This window comes from Bubalus bubalis, chromosome 12 (genome assembly GCF_019923935.1).
Source record: "Bubalus bubalis isolate 160015118507 breed Murrah chromosome 12, NDDB_SH_1, whole genome shotgun sequence".
Lineage (NCBI taxonomy): Eukaryota > Metazoa > Chordata > Mammalia > Artiodactyla > Bovidae > Bubalus > Bubalus bubalis.
The window spans coordinates 103,535,982-103,552,938 of NC_059168.1; the positions used below are offsets into that span (position 1 = coordinate 103,535,982).

Below are 16,957 nucleotides of genomic sequence, written 5' to 3' on the forward strand. Positions count from 1 at the left end.
CATCTTAGTTCTGTCAAGCCAGCTTTTCCAGAGTACCCCCACCCCACTCAGCCTGGAGTCTACTGCAGGGAACGGGGAAGGGGAGGGGGCAGCCACAGGGGCCCATGCCACCCCTGGACCCACATCCTGGCAGCTGGCTGTTTGGGGTTGACTGGGGCCAAGGGCAAGGGTGACCAGCCCTGACCTGGGCCACATGTGGACGGGGACGTAAGCAGGGGCGCACGCAATTACGGGAGAACTTCAGGTTTCATTGACTTCAAAAAGCTACCATTGTCCAGGAAAAGAGCCCAGGACCCTGACCCCTCACACCCTCAGCTCCTGTTGGGGCCCTGGCTGATCAGACAGAGAAAGGCAAGTCAAGGTAGTTTATTCAAGATGCATTTATTCTTTATAGTTTTGCCAACATGGGGACATGCTCCTTCACCAAGACAGGAGATCTTTCCACTCACTGTCGCAACCTGTGCTGAAAACACGGGTCCAAAGGTTTCAGCTGTGAGACACTCGTTCTCAGGACTAATTTGTAAACCTCATCGACATTCTCTCCTTGGGTTGGGGGATAATCCAGAGACAGCTCAGGCCTGTGGGGTGGGCCTGCACACAAGATCCCGCACCTCCCGGCTGGAAGACTTCAGGCCCATGCCACCATGCCCTGGGGTGCCTGCAGGGCTGCTCCACTGCAGGCGGACACCGCTGCCTTCGGGCGCCTTCCTGCCCCCCTGCCCCACCCGTTGCCGGACTGTCATCTCTGGCTCCCTGAGCTCCACGCAGCCTCTGTTCACGTCTCTGTAATGCGCACAGCCGCTGCCTCAACCCTGCTGCTCTACACCGAGGGGAAGAAGCACACGCCACTGCTGCTTTTCAACACACGACGCGACAAGCCTGCACGTTCTTCTTCAGAGAAACTTCCAAGGCCGTGCCTTTCCCAGGCTCTGTACTGCCCTTGAGTCCGGCGGCGCATGGCTGCTAGGCTGCTCTCCGGGGTTCCCACCTGCAGACAGGAAACCGAGGGGACCCACTAGGCGTGCCTCCCGGTGCTGGAGCGCCCGGACCGAGGCCCCTCCCCTGGTCAAGCCTCCTTACCTTGGGTGGAGACCTCAGGACAGGAGCGGGGTTCCGGAAGGCAAAGACAGGCCTCCTCAGCCTCATCCCCCGAACATTCCACGCATTTTCTAGGGGGTTCAGCCAGCGGGGGTCATCAAGCAGGGTGGGGAAGGACATGCCGCCGCCAGGCTCAAAGGTGGACAGACTGGACCTGCTTCAACCTGCAGCCGTCTGACTTCCGGCAAGTCCACCGTCACCCTGGCCCCACTCCAGTGGAGAAGCCGCGGAATACGAGGAGATGTGGGCAAAAAATCTAGTAGCAGCCACAAGTTCAAGATCATTCTTAAAAAACAAAACAACACACCCAACTGGGATTTAAAAACCAACCAGATACACACTGTGCAGACAGCCCTCGCCTGCCCTGTGGGAGGGACCATAGAGCGAGAGGGCTGGGTCACCAGAGCTCAGGAGAGCCACCCTGCCAGCAGGGTGCATCCTGCCTCCCGTTCTGTCCAGGGTGGCTTTCATTGTCGGGTCCTCGAACACCCCCAAAAGCACCCCCACAACTGATTCCAGCAGGCTGCATACACTCCCCCCGACACACCCCTAACTTGCCACCCAGGTGCTCCATCAGCTAATGACCTGACTCCCCTCCAGGATTTCATACACTGCCCACACCCAGATTCTGGCAAACCACTGTCTACTGTGAGGGTCCAGGTGTCAGACCCCCCGCCAGCCCCCTGCCCAACGTACCTGCCCTGACACGTGTCCTGAAGAGTCCCACCTGCAGCTGTCTCCCCCATGGACCAGCCGCACCTAGGGATCTGTGAGGTGGAATCTAATCAGCGAATCCTCCCAAACCCTGTTTTCCTGGCACAGCGCTGTCAACCGGACCCTCTGGCCTTCCCTCGAGGGACTCCTTACGTCAGGCGCTCGTAGGCCGGGTGGCGCAGGACGCCAGCTCAGCAGCCCCCAGCCAGGGAGGGGCATCACAGGTGCTCAAGGACGCCTAGAAAGGCCTCCCACACAGAACCATTGTTTCCAGCAGACCCTCTCCTGGTCAATCCCACTGGACCCAAGCTTGCCGTGTGCCTGTCCGCTCCCTCCGTCCTCCCCGGCCTTCTCTTCTGTGCACGTGGGAACAAGGGGCTCCCTCGAGCGGTGCCCACTGATGTCCGGCTACAAACCATTCTTAGTGCCCACAGTTCTGAGCACTGAGCGTAGAAATAGCCGCTTCCTCTCTGCCCCAACGGCACAGGCACAGCAGGGCGGCCGCACCCGTGGTGCCGGCAAGTCCGGCATCTGCAGGGCAGTGCCCGCCCCCCGAGGCCCCCCCGAACAGCTCAGAAGAGCACGGCCACTTACCTTGGTCAGGAGCGTGAGGCGGCTCACTCACTCTCGTTCACAGGCTAACAGTTGCCGTCCTTCCTGTATCAAATAACAAGAATGGTTGGTCCAGAATCAGCGAAGAGAAGCTACTACTGAGCATTTAAAACTAACAAACGGGGCTGCTGGCACGGAACCCCCAGCAGTCAGCTCTGAGGTTGACACGGTCTGCCTGTGCCAACAGCCGCAGTAGGCTGGTGTCTGATGAACCCGGGGGCCACAGCGCAGACAGGCTCCTCTGCCCGTGGGATTTCCCAGCAAAGAATACCGCAGTGGCTTACCATTCCCTTCTCCGGGGAATCTTTCTGGCCAAGGCACTGAACCCAAGTTTCCTGGGTCTCCTGCACTGGCAGGCGGATTCTTTACCACCGAGTCACCTAGGAAGCCCATCCAGGAGGACCCCCGCCCCCCACCCCCCGAAATCTCTGCACCTTCTCTCCCAGGGAGCTACCAGTGAGACACTGGACAGAACAATGGGTCAGAAAAGTACCATTAACAAGGCGACAGGAAAAAAAGCTCTGGAATTTAAACAGGCCTCACCGTAGGCTACTGCAGCTGGTCTTCGAACTGTCTTTCTATCTGGCAACTTCTTTTAAAGAGTTTTTGGCTGTACAATCTATCTTAAGATTTCTTTTAAGAGGCAGAAAAACGTGTGAGTATCTTGTAACATTTTAATCCACCTAGAACACGTTCAATGATGTCCCCTGCTAGGCGGCACTGAGCTCACCTCTGAAAGGGAAATTTTAGTGCTACCATTCTGTAATGCAAGTAGGTCGGCCTTACGGAAACCTACCCATCTTTCCCCCTGGTCGCTCAGCCAGAGGGCAAACACCCACCTGCTGCCGCTCCTCACACGCAACCTCGGCGTGTCCTGGGGCCCAGCCAAGCGCTAGGAGAGAATTAAGGCGTTCTTACAGGACAGGCTTCAGGCAACACTCACCCACCCTCGGTGGGCACTTTGTCAAGTGTCAGACTATCAATCATCCAGATGTCCACCGGCCAGAACACTGGGCGTAGACCGAGCCTCTTTCCTCTCTGCCACCTCATGACGCAGACGTGACACGGCAGCCACGCCTGCAGCGCCTCTAGGGGCAGTGCGGGGAAGATCACGACACCCGTGGGTCCGGGTCCCGAGACTGCCTATGCGCTTGCGAAGCGCGCAACGGGGCCCTCCACCCAGGCTTGGCTTTGCTGCATTCGACCTCCAGGCATACCCTGTCTGCACGCCAAACCAGGTACCTTCCGTTTGACCCCTGCTTCATTTCGGGCTGTGTGGAAGACGGAGGTTAGGATACAGCGTGCAGACCCCAAGGGACAGAAGGGCCGCGCTAGGCATGCCGCCGCCCCCTCCCCACTGTTGCGGGAAGGGGGCCCCGCTCCCACACCCGCTACGCTACACCCACGAATAACCCGTAGACCGCCTAGCTTTGAGACAGGGCCCAGTAGAGGCGATCAATACGTTTAAAGACAAATACGTTAAAGACAAAACCAGACACGGCACGTTCCCCTGATGTCCCAGCTCACCAGTTAAACCACCGCTGCCTCGCCATGTTCCCGAGGCTTCCAAGCCAGGAAACTGCGAAGAGCACCCTGGGCGGAGACGCCGGGCGCGGGGCTCGGCCGTGGGCGGGAGCTCGGCCTCCCGCCCAGAGGCCGTAATGAGATGCCCCCGACCTCTCCATCCCCGCCGCCCGGAAAGGCCGCACGAACGCGCGCCGCGCCTTTTATAGCTCGGACGGCGGCCCGCGAGGCTCAGCCCGCGCCCTCGCCGACTTCGCCGGCGCCGCAGCGCCATCTAGCGGACCCTCCCGGCCGCACGGCCTGCGTGGCGACCGCGGCCCTGGCTGAGCTCCCCTGTCGCGTCCTCTGGCCAGCAGCGCCGGGGTGGGGGCCATCCTCGCGCGGCCCCCGCGCCTCCGACGGTAGGGTGGGACCTGCCTTCCGTGGGCGGCGGGACAGCACGAGCTAGCTTCTGCAAAACACTTGGACGCTTGCTCCTTGGAAGAAAAGCTATGACTGGCCTAAACAGTGTATTAAAAAGCAGAGACAAAGGTTCGTCTCTTCAAGGCTATGGTTTTTCCAGTAGTTATGTATGGATGTGAGAGTTGGACCATAAAGAAAACTGAGCGCCGAAGAATTAATGCTTTTGAACTGTGGTGTTGGAGAAGGCTCTTGAGAGCCCCTTGGACAGCAAGGAGATCCAACCAGTCCATCCTAAAGGAAATCAACCTTGAATATTCATTGGAAGGTCTGATGTTGAAGCTGAAACTCCAACACTTTGGCCACCTGATGCAAAGAGCTGACTCATTGGAAAAGACCCTGATGCTGGAAAGATTGAGGGCAGGAGGAGAAGGGGATGACAGGATGAGATGGTTGGATGGCATCACCAACTCGATGGACATGAGTCTGAGCAAACTCCAGGAGATGGTGATGGACAGGGAGGCCTGGCGTGCTGCAGTCCACGGGGTCGAAAAGAGTCGGACATGGCTGAGCAACAGCAAAAGCACCAGTGTGCGTGTCCTCCGGGGATCTTCCTGACCCAGGGATCGAACCCGGTCTTCTGCCTTGCGGGCAGACTCTTTACCATCTGAGCCAGTAGGGAAGCTCGAAGCCCAGAGGCACTTGATAACTAATGCCTGCCGTAGGGACTGCCCCAACCCACGCATGTCCCTAACCTGGGGCCAGCTCTTTGTTCCCTGCAGAAGGGCCTCTGCTTTCTGGGAGGCTTGGCTGTGCTGCTCCTCTGCCACAGCCCTCTGGAACCCCTGCCCCCAGGGTGGGTCTGAGGTCCTGCGAAAGCCTTCTTCACCTCTCCTACAGTGTAGAGACCTCCGTCAAGCCCAGCTCAGGAGGGGTCACCTCGGTGTCGGCTCTGACTTGGGATGGGGGCTACCCGGGGGCGCTGGGGAAGCCTTGAGGTGGGGTCAAGGAGGACCCACCATAGATTCATCTTCCTGAGACTCTCACAAGCTCACAGGTTATGGCCAGTTTGGGCCACACGGCTGTGAAAAGTGTTGCTAACAGGATTCTCTGTGATTGGGGCCAGAGTGGGGAGTCCCAGACCTGCCTCCCAGGGCAGGCCCTTGGGCCACTTAACCGAGAGCATTCCAGCGGCACCGCGTTCCTGGGCGGATGGGGTGCCCTCCTCTTGAAGCACGGTGCACACGCAGTGAGCGGTGGGGCCTGGTTTTGTGGGGGCAGGCTGAGCTGGTTTTGGGACGGAAGGACCCCTCCCCTCCTACCCACCCAGCAGCCACAGTGACCAGCTGGCAAGCTGCAGACCCAATTCGCCAAGGACAGGAAGCTTCCAGAACTGGAGAGGGGTTCCTGGGCCCTCTCACGGGATGCCCTGGCCCCTGGGATCCAGTGCTCTACCACCCTGGCCCTGTGGCGGGCCTACACCCTTCGGTCCCCGAGGCAGGAGGTGATGACACGGTGGGCCACGTTCTGAACTGGGTGGCGGTGGCGCAGACGGTGGGGGCCAGGTGCTCCTTGCCCTCCTGGAGCCCAGGCAGTGGGAGGGGACCACCTTCTTGAACAGCTCCTGGGGGGGGACAGTGGGAGGGTCACCCAGCTCTGCCACACCCCAGCTCAGTACCCCAGGTCCCCCCCCAGGCCTAGGCGGGGTTACTAGTCTGAGCTGGAGCTCTGGAAACTGGGGCCCGGGGTGGGGTGGGGCCCCATGCTTGCTCCAGGCCCAGCATCAGCCTCTGGGGGCTGCTCCCTGCGTCCCCACCCCTGCCCCCTCTCCGCCCCCTGACCCTGCCCTCTCACCCTCAGGCTCTGCCTCTGAGCTGCATGTCGGCCACCAGCAGCAGAAGGCCAAGCCCTGGGGCGGGCAGCGGCAGCAGTGGTCTCTGGCCTTCGGTGGCCTTCACTGCGGGCCGGGCCTGTCGGCTGCCCTCCTCGGGTCTTCAGCCCCAGCATGTGGACTCCTGCTTTCCCAAACAAGGCTCAGAGTGGCCAAGAAGACCTCAGAGTTTGGAAACTGTGACCACTGTTAAAATCATGTTTGCATTAGACCAAGAATCTCTCTTCTAGGGGTTTGAGCTAAACAAAGATTTATGGACTCACCTGTTCCCTTCACCACAGCGATGGGAGAGAAGAATCAGAAAGGGACTCAATATTTACACGATTCGGGGGCCCCGGAAAATTCAGAAGAGGAAGAGGATGGACTGGCCGATGTCCACCAGGGGAAACCGGGTTCCGGAAAAGCACACACCCTGGAATCTTCCTCCCCCACCATGGCTCAGGGCACACGAGGGGTGGGTGGGGTGGGAATGGGGCACTGCCTGCTGGGGTGGGAAGGCTTTCTTCTTTAATTCTTAATTCCTTTGAGTTCACTCTCTTACACTTACTCTCCTTGCAGTAGTTGTTCAGTCACGAAGTTGCGTCTGACCTTTTCAACCCCATGGACTGCAGCACGCCAGGCTCCTCTGCCCTCTACTGTCTTCCAGAGTTCGTGTCCATTGCGTCCGTGATGCTAGGTAACATCTCATCCTCTGCCCCCTGCTTCTCTGTTAGCTTCAGTCTTTACCCCACAGATGAGTGACAAGTGGGGAAGGTCCTCCTGTCCCCCCTCTACCTGTGGATGGTGAGCCCCATGACAGTGCCCCGCATCCCCACCTCCAGGCCCACATCCTGTGTGATTCCTCCCTGAGGGTGGAGGGGCTTTGGGACTGGGTTCAAATGAACAGAATCGGGCAAAAGTAATGGGCTGTCATTTCCAAGACTCACTAATGCAAAGTCTGGGACTCCGCCTGGTCACTCCTCCTGGGTTCCTCTCTCCTGTCTCTGTCTCCCTGTCTCGGATACAGTGTTCTAGAGAGGCAGGGTCAGAGGTTATGAGGTGCCCTGAGGCTCCAGTACAAAGAACTGACATTGGGTCCTGGCCCACAGACAGGAAAGACTTGAACCCCCATCCATACGGAATCCACCAATGACCTCAGAGACAGACCCGCCCTGATGGAGCCTCAGCTGGGACCACAGCCTAGCCTCCTGGGCAGCCTCGGGGCAGAGGTCCCCATCTGAGCCGAGCCTGCATCCTGGTCACAGACGCTGTGTGAGGGTCAGGGATTGCCTTCGTGGGTGTGCGTGCTCAGTCGCTTCAGTCATCTCTGACTCTTTGTGACCCGCGGACTGTAGCCCACCAGGCTCCTCTGTCCATGGGGTTCTCCAGGCAAGAATACTGGAGTGGGTTGCCATGCCCTCCTCCAGGGGATCTTCCTGACCCAGGGATCAAACTCCTGTCTCCTGTGGCTCCTGCATTGCAGGAGGATTCCTTACCGCTGAGCCACGGGGGAAGCCCCTTGCTCTTGGAAGTGAGGGGAATGCCATCACAGGGCACAGACCCCAGGACATCTGTCCAGGCCCAGGTCTGCCCTCCCCCTCCTCCCCTCCCCCTCCATCTCCGGCCACCCCAGCTCCCACCTCACCTGCCCTCTGGCCAAAATCTCTTTCTCCCTCCGAGTCTCTGACTAACCCCCCCTCCACCGCCACCCCCAGCTCACTGCTCCGAACGTGCAGGGCTGACCACCCCTGTCTTTCTGGTCATGGCATCGGTGTCCCGTGGAGCCTTGTAGACCCCCAGGGCTCCCGGCCCTCCCCCAGGACCCTGACTCAGTTCCCTGGAGCACGTGCTCCTCTCTCACATGGACTTGGCCTCCTGCTCTCGTCCACCTGCCCCTCCAGGCCGTGAGCTCCTGCGGGCAGGAACCGTCTGTGGTGTCAGCACCACCCCCAGGCAGTAGCTGAACCATCAACAGAGGGTCTCAGAGCCCCCTCCCGCCTCTGAGCAGCTGACACTGTGGGCCCGGAGACTAACAATAAAAGGTGCCTGTTGAGTCAGAGGCAGGGGGACGCCCAGAATGACCCTGGCCTCCACAGAGCAGAGTGGGCACTGCCCGCCCCCTCGTGGTCATCTCCAGCACTGCAGCCCAGGCAGGAAAAGCAGAGACCAAACCCCTTGTTTGGGGTCCAGGTTCCCCGACCACTCAGCGGGTAAAGAATCCGCTTGCGATGCAGGACACACACTGGGAAGATCCCCTGGAGAAGGGAAAAGGCAGCCCCCTCAATACTCTTACCCGAAAAACCCCATGGACAGAGGAGCCTGGCGGGGCATGACAGAAACTCAGCAAGGCAGTGGTTCCACCAGGGCCCACCCCCGAAGGAGCAGAGCCTGCCCGCTCCTGGGCGAGAGAGACCCCAGCGCCTCCCTTGCCGCCTCCCCCCCCATGTCCCCGTGCTCAGGTCACTCCGGAGGCCTCCTCACCCCATCCAGGGGTCCAAATGAGGACCCCTAGGGGCCAACAAGGAGGGTCTTGTCCCTGGTTCCCAGTGGGTGGTCCAGTCCCTGCCCCCTTCTGCACCCCCGGGTCCCCAGTCCCCCACGTCCCCAGGCTGCCCCCTGCTCAGAAGGACCTCAGGGAGCAGAAAGCTTTTTCCAAGGACTCGGAGCACAGTGGGTCATGGATGGGGGAGCAAGGCCAACAGACTCTCCTGCAATCTTATGGGGCCTCCAGGACCACCCTGTCTAAGCACCCCCTCTACGGGGGAGTAAGCTGAGGCCTCCTCTCCTGTAGCCCCTCCACACTGGGCAGGAGCCTCATCCTAGCTCCCGGTGCCCAGAGTGGTGGACACAGGACCCCAGAACCTGTCTTCCCCAGGCCTCTCTAGGGATGGCCCAGTGGGCACCCTGGCAACCCCCTTCCCATGCTATGGGCCGGGCATGTTGCTGGGGGGTCATTGTCTCTGTCCCCAGCCTCCTCCTCCTCACCCCTGTCCCCTCCCCCCGTGCACACCCCTCTCACTCCCAGCAGGACACTCAGTGAGTGTGAGCATGTGTGTGCACGCGTGTACCTGCGCCCTCGTGGGGACGCCCAGAGGAATTGGCCCCCGTGGGAGGGGTGGCAGGGGTCCTCCAGGACCTGAGGAGCTCTCATCCCAGAGGAAACCCCCGAGGAGGGGTGAGGCCGGCTGGGGAAGTGGGAACCAATCCTGTCCTTCTAGACTCTGCCCACCTCCCGGGCCGGGGCCTCATGGCAGGTTGGACGGGGACCTGCTCAGCCCAGCTCCGCGAGGACGCACCCAGGCTCTCTCCTCTGGACGGGTGTGGTGGGCACCCGCTCGGGGTCGTACTGGCCTCCCTCCCGCTTGTCGGCCGGGCCTCACGATCACGGCCAAGAGCGCGCGAGAGACCCCGGAGGGTGCGGGCACGTGACCCCGCCCACAGCGCGCATGCGCCTCTGGTCCTGTGTCCTGACGCTTGCTAACCGCTCTGTGATCACCGCCCCACCACCCTCACCCCCAGCCCAAGTTCCCTGGGCCCTGAGCCCACCCTCCCGGATGGGTGGGCTGCAGCACGCTGGGCTGGCTGGGTTGGACATCTGGGGGCCCGAGGGTTACTGATTCTACCCCTTCCAGCTCTGCTGGTCACCAGACTCCATCCCAGGGTCCAGCTCAGGGCATGGCTGGGTCAGGGGGACCCGCAGGGGGCAATAGACACCCGGGCGGGGCAGGGAGAAGGTCTGGGGCCCCTCCTCCTCTTTCTCCACCCTTCCCCGCCACCCCCACATTCGTCTCTCACAGGACCCCAGGCAGAAGTTGTGTGCAGCCCAGGCTGGTGTAGGTGGGGGCCGGAGGAAGCCCACCACCCAGATGAGGGTGTATTGAGGCACTTACTGTCATCAGGGGCCCTCTGGGAACTCCGTGATTTCACACACTTTATAGATGAGCAGTGGTCCCAAGTCAAGCTCGCTCAGCTCCCAGTGACCAAGGCTGGCGGTGCTCCGGGCGGTCAGAATCACTGCTCCTCAGCTTCACTGAGCTCGCGCAGAACAGAAAGCGCCAGACGCCCATCGCCCTTTCCACCACGTTGCAACTGCTGAGGAGTTTTGAGCCCTCCTGGACAGTATGGCTTGTCCATTTTTGTCTCGTGTAAGGCCGTCCTGTTCTCCTCCTTCCCCGTATAAGGAAACTATACGTACCTCACCCAATTAGCAAATGACTTGCAAGATTCCTGCCCCGTTCCTTTGTTCCCTGCCTGGACACAGTAGGGGAAGGAGAGGGCGGGATGATCTGAGAGAAGGGCATTGAAACATATAGATTCCCACACGTAAAGCAGCCAGCCAGTGGGAGGTGGCTGCATGACGCAGGGACCCCAAAGCCAGCGCCTCGTGACTGCCTAGAAGGGTGGGGTGGGGAGGGAGGTGGGAGGGGGTTCAGGAAGGAGGGGACATGTGCAAACCCACGGCCAGTTCATGTTGATGTACGGCAGAAGCCATCACAATGTTGCAATTATCCTCTGATTTTAAAAATAGAATTTAAGACAAACAAACAGGCAGATGATCTTTGACAGTCGCTGGCTCTGTCAGGAGGCCCGCCGTCCTAACGCAACTCTCGCTCTCATCAGCTCTATTCTGTCTCACCCTGTCTCTTGTCTGGCAATTCTTTCCCCACCTAAGCAACCACAACACTGAGGACTAAATTTATTAACATGAGGGTCGTTGCCCCGCCCACAGACCGCTGTCTGTGGCTTGGCACTGAGTCCTCGTTTCACACTGGGCAGTTGGCGGGGGAGAGGATGGGAAGGCAGGCGCCCCCGCCCAGAGAGGCTCAGCTGATCCACACAGTGAAGCAACGCCAGCTCTCCTGGGCCCCAGGGGCCAAAGAGACAGGACCTGCAGGCTCCACGGACGACCCGAACGACCCCCAAAGTACAGGTGATCATCAACGGAAAACCAAGTGATACTTCTCCAGCTGTGCCAGCCTTGGCATCACCTTGTCAAGAACCCCAATTTCAGAGAAGGAATGGGGTCTTCTCTGCTCCCCCCAACATTCTAGGGGGTTCATACTCATTTATATGCTCGGAGCGATGGACACAAGATCACAGACCCCCGTCCTCTAGAGGAGCCCTGTGGACGGCCGGCTGAGGGAGCTTCTTAAGAAGCGTGGGGACCACCTACCAGCAGCCTGGCATCTCCCCTCCCCATGCTAGGGGCCGAGGATGTTGCTAGGATACAGGATGCCCCTGCCCCCTGGCAGAGCTGCCCCCAAGCTCTTTCATCTCATCCTTCTCAGCTCCTCTGCGTGCACTCCCCTCTGACCCCTGGCAGGGCAGTGAGTGAGTGTGTGTGTTGGTGTGTACGTGTGCCCACCTACACCCTTGCAGGGACGCCGCGAAGAACGGATCCCACTTGGGAGGGGTGGGCAGGGGTCTTGCAGGACCTGAGGGACTCATCCTAGAGAAGACCTGGGAGGTGAGAGCCCCCTCTTTTTCTCTGGACTCTGCCCACCTGGTGGCGCCTCGTGGCCCCAGGCAGACCCTGCCTGCTCTGGCCTCAGTTTCCCAGCCGTTCCTCTTGGCTGGTGGTGGACCCGCACCTGCTCGGCCCAGTTTGGATGCGGACGGGGCTCTCCCCGCCGGGTGGGTGGAGGGGTCGCGGGTGCGCCCGCAGCGGGGCTTCTGGGCGTCGCGTCCATCGCGAGGCGCGCGCCCGGCCCGCGGACAGCGCGTGCTCGGGCAACACCTACGGCTCCCCGTGCGCCGGGTCCCCCGACCCCGCACTGCCCTGCGAGCCCCGCGTCCGCTGCGGCGTTTGAAGCGCCCTTAAGGGCTGGAGGACGGAGCTCGGGGCGACACCTGTCTGCAGAGAACCGGAAGCCCCTGATCTTGGAGCACCGGGGACCCACCTCCGTTTCAGAAGTGTATTGGATGCCAGGAGAGACTGGCCTCTGAACCAAAGACTCAGACTTTTCCCTCGGGGCCCCTCACCTGCCAGACCGGATTGGGGGGCTGGGAGGACCACAAACTTTTGGCGCTGCATCCCCGATCCAGTGCGGTCAAGTTCTGCTTTTATTTGTCTAAGGGGTGATGAGCTGGACATGCCGGAAGGTGAGCTGGAGACCCCTGTCACCCCAGTGACGGAGCCGGGACCCTGAGCCAGGGTACCCCAGGGAGCAGGGATCTGCCACCCCCATCCTGCCCACTTCTGGGGATCGTGGCCCTTGCAGCAGGGGCACACGGATGCCCAGGGTGATGTGCCTGGCTGAGGAGACACACGTGTCTTGGCTCCTTTACGCCTCATCTGTTAGGAGTTGAGGCAGTTCCCTTTGGGTTGACTCTAGGGGCCACAGGCACCGCTCGAGTCATTTTGTGCAGATCTGTTTGGGGCTGAACTGAACACGGCCATTGTGCTCTCGTTTCCTCTTCTCCAGTTACCGATTTTGTTTCTGTGTGTGGGAGAGAGTGATTCCACATTTTACTCTTCGGAGAAAATGCAGACCTGGACTTTTCCTTAAAGTGATACAAAGACTTGTTACCTTTCAAATCTTGCTTGAGGATCGCTTCATGGTAAAAAAAAAGGGGGGGGGGCCTGGACCAGATGTCACAGAAACTCCCAGTGTATCCTTGGGTCAGTCACCTTCCCTGGGCCTCAATGTCCTCATCTGTAAAATGGGTTGGGACGGGGGGCTAGGTGATTTCCAAAGGTTCTCGCAGCTCTGACAGCTGATGATGTTGTTACCAAATGTTCTTTAAGCCGTGAAACAGGTGATACAAATGGGTTTTTTCTTTAAAAGTTATAGGCTAGTAAATGCCCAAACCAGAGAGGATCAGGTCTAAGGTGAGTTAGTCCAGTGAAGGTTGTTTATACCCGTGTGTCACGGAAAGTCCCGTTAAACGATCACCACCCACGTGCTGCTCCTCCCACGTCACCAGTCTGGTTTTGACCTCTGGACACTGACTCATCTCTTGGGAGGGTTTGTATTCAACCCACTTAGTAGTCCCCTGAGTCTCATACCGGTGAGTCAGTCTCTGAAAGACTCATGAATTCCAAGTCCTAGTGTTGAATCCCATCTCCGTCCCTGATCTGGACAAGTCTTGTAAGCCAGCCTCAGCGTCTTGATCACACTATGGTACATGTCGTCACCACGTTTGCTCACGTCTCTCCCCTTTGATGCACTTCACACGTGTATTAGCTGCGTCAAAACCACAGAGATAAAATTTCTGCCCTGTCCTCTTGCCAAGAGACTCTTAACCTTTTTTAACCTGGGAGGGTCAAGGCATGCGCTCGTGCCGAGCTGCTGGCTGGAGCATCCTCCAGCTTCTCCCTCTGAGGGTGTTTTCCCCTGCTTCCCCCGGGTGGGGTTTAAGGGGCTGTGGCCCATACTCTTGGGGCAGGCCAGCATTCGAGGCTGTAGCAAGTGCCCAGCCCTGCTTATTCTGGGACCATGACACATCTCCAAGTTGAGTGGGAAGAAAATTACTTTAAAAATAAATAAATAAATAAAAAACCTGCTTTACTGAGATATAACTCACATGCCACATGATCCACCCACTTAAAATATATGTGCTCAGTCGTGTCTGACTCTGCGACCCCATGGACTGTAGCCTGCCAGACTCCTCTGCCCAAGGAATTTCCCAGGCACGAATCCTGGCGTGGGTAGCCATTCCAGGGCATCTTGCAGACCCAGGGATCTCTTTATTCTTTACCACTGGCGCACCTGGACGCTCTTTACGTGCACGATCCAGGGCTGTGCGCCCGCCACCATAACAGCAGGCCGTGTTCACCACCTCAAAGAAGACCCTGGGCCTGTTAGCAGCCACCCCCATTTCTCTTATCCTCACAGCCCTACACAGCCATTGACCTACTTTTTATCTCTATTTTGGACTTTTCACAGACATAGAATAGTACAACGTGTGGCTTTGTGTGACAGCTCCTTTAATGTAGCCCGACGTCAAAGGTTCATCTATGTTTGTGGCATGTACGAATAATTCATTGTTTTGCCAAATACTGTTCCACTGCGTAGAGTTAACCATACTTTGCTTGTCCACTTGTCAGAGGATGGACTGTTTGGGCTGTTTCTGCCTCTGGCTGTTCTGAATAACCATGCTATGAACATTTGCATGCGAGCTGTTCATCTGTTTTTATTTCTCTTGGGTGTATTCTTAGGAGTAGAAATGCTAGATCATATGGAAGCCCTTCAAATTTTGAAGCATCACCAGGCTGTCTTCCAAACGGCTGCACTATTTTGTATTTCTGCCAGCCACATGTGAGGATTCCAATTTCTACACATCCTTGCCAACCCTTCCCATATCTGTCCTTTTAATCAAACCATCCTGGTGGGTGTGAGGGCTTCCCTGGTGGCTCATGGAAAAGAATCCGCCTGCAGTGCAGGAGGCCTGGGCTCCATCCCCGGGTCGGGAAGATCCCCTGGAAGAGGAAACGGCAACCCGCTCCAGTGTTCTTGCCTGGAGAATCCCATGCTTAGAGGAGACTGGCGGGCTGCGGTCCCTGGGGCTGAAGAGCCGACTGAGTGGATGTGGAATGGTATCTCGTTGACTGTGGTTTTGGTCTGCTTTCCCTCCCGATGACGTTGAGCATTTTTGACGTGCTTATTGGCCACGTGTATATCTTCTTTGGAGAAGTGTCTACTCACCTCCTTTCTCCATTTAAAAAAAAATTGGGTTATTAGTTTTTTTATTATCACGTTGTGAGCGTTCACTGTACACTCTACATGCACGTCTCTCGTGTGTGGTCAGCGGAGGCTTCGTCCCTCTCAGCAGGCGGTCATTTTAGTGACGTTGTCTTTTAATGCACGTTTTAAATTTTAATGAAATTCAATTTATTTTTTATACTTGTGCAAAAACTGTCATATACAAGAAACCATTCCCAAACTCAGGTCAAGATGCTTTATCCCCACATGTTTTCCTCTAAGAGTTTTCTAGTTTTGTCTTATGTGTCACTGTTTCATATGTTTTGAGTCAATCTCTGTGAGGCTGTAAGCAAGAGTCCAGTTTCTTCTTTCGCCTTCGTGTGTATGTACCTGGCTGTCCCAATACCATTTGATCAAATAAACTATTTTTTCCCCATTTAATTGTCTGGTCGCTCATCAAAACCTGAGTCCAGACATGCAGGCTTATTTCCGGACTCTCAGCTCTGTCTCGAGGGTCTGCGTGTCTGTTTTGTTATGTCTATTTTGTTATGTTTCTATTTCTGTGTATCTATTTTTATGCCGGGGCCACACTGTCTTCATAATAGTTTTGAAATTGGGAAGTCGATTCCTCCATCTTTGCTCTGCTTTTTCAATACTGTTCTGGCTAGTCTGTGCTCCTTGCATTTCCAAATGGATTTCAGCATTGGCTTGTTAATGTTTGCAACAAAAAAAGAAAGAAAAGAAAAAGAAAAGAAGGCAGCTGAGATTTTGCTGTGGATCGCACTGAGCCTGTAGCTCCCTTTGTGAAGTATTGCCGTCCTGATAGCATACAGTCTTTCGGCGCATGGATATGGGATGTCCTTCTATTTCTTTTGGCTTCAGCAGCTCCAATAACGTGCTGTAGCTTTCATTATACCAGTCTTAATACTTTGGACACTAAATTGATTTATGAGTATTTTAATCTTTTGAACGTTATTGTAAATGAAGTTGCTTTCTTATATTCATTGTCAGAGTGTGCTCCTCTATAGAAATACAGTTGATCTGAGGTTTATCTTTGGCTGTGCTGGCCTTGGTTGCTGCGCGGGCTTCCCTCCAGCTGTGGTGTGCGGGCCTCTCCCTGCAGTGGCTCCTTGCTGTGCAGCCTCGAGGCACGCGGGCTTCCGTGATTGCTGCACACGGGCTCCCTTGCTGTGCAGCGCAGCCTCGAGGCACGCGGGCTTCCGTGATTGCTGCACACGGGCTCCCTTGCTGTGCAGCGCAGCCTCGAGGCACGCGGGCTTCCGTGATTGCTGCACACGGGCTCCCTTGCTGTGCAGCCTCGAGGCACGCGGGCTTCCGTAATTGCTGCACACGGGCTCCCTTGCTGTGCAGCGCAGCCTCGAGGCACGCGGGCTTCCATGATTGCTGCACACGGGCTCCCTTGCTGTGCAGCGCAGCCTCTAGGCACGCGGGCTTCCGTAATTGCTGCACACGGGCTCCCTTGCTGTGCAGCGCAGCCTCGAGGCACGCGGGCTTCCGTAATTGCTGCACACGGGCTCCCTTGCTGTGCAGCGCAGCCTCGAGGCACGCGGGCTTCCATGATTGCTGCACACGGGCTCCCTTGCTGTGCAGCGCAGCCTCTAGGCACGCCGGCTTCCGTAATTGCTGCACACGGGCTCCCTTGCTGTGCAAGGCACCCTCGAGGCACGCGGGCTTCAGTGATTGCTGCACACGGGCTCCCTTGCTGTGCAGCGCAGCCTCGAGGCACGCGGGCTTCCGTGATTGCTGCACACGGGCTCCCTTGCTGTGCAGCGCAGCCTCGAGGCACACGGGCTTCCGTAATTGCTGCACACGGGCTCCCTTGCTGTGCAGCGCAGCCTCGAGGCACGCGGGCTTCCATGATTACTGCACACGGGCTCCCTTGCTGTGCAGCGCAGCCTCGAGGCACGCGGGCTTCCATGATTGCTGCACACGGGCTCCCTTGCTGTGCAGCGCAGCCTCGAGGCACGCGGGCTTCCGTAATTGCTGCACACGGGCTCCCTTGCTGTGCAGCGCAGCCTCGAGGCACGCGGGCTTCCGTAATTGCTGCACACGGGCTCCCTTGCTGTGCAGCGCA

At 58.0% G+C, this 16,957-nt stretch overlaps 2 non-coding genes across 2 annotated transcripts; both read right to left on the reverse strand.

Moving 5' to 3' along the window:
- Window positions 1-2,210: 2,210 nt before the first annotated feature.
- LOC112578267 lies at window positions 2,211-2,344 on the reverse strand. The gene has a single exon (XR_003102565.1). It is a non-coding gene; the product is annotated as a small nucleolar RNA SNORA43 (small nucleolar RNA).
- Window positions 2,345-3,391: 1,047 nt separating this feature from the next.
- Window positions 3,392-3,523, reverse strand: LOC112578269. Its single transcript, XR_003102567.2, has one exon. It is a non-coding gene; the product is annotated as a small nucleolar RNA SNORA17 (small nucleolar RNA).
- Between the last annotated feature and the right edge of the window lie 13,434 nt (window positions 3,524-16,957).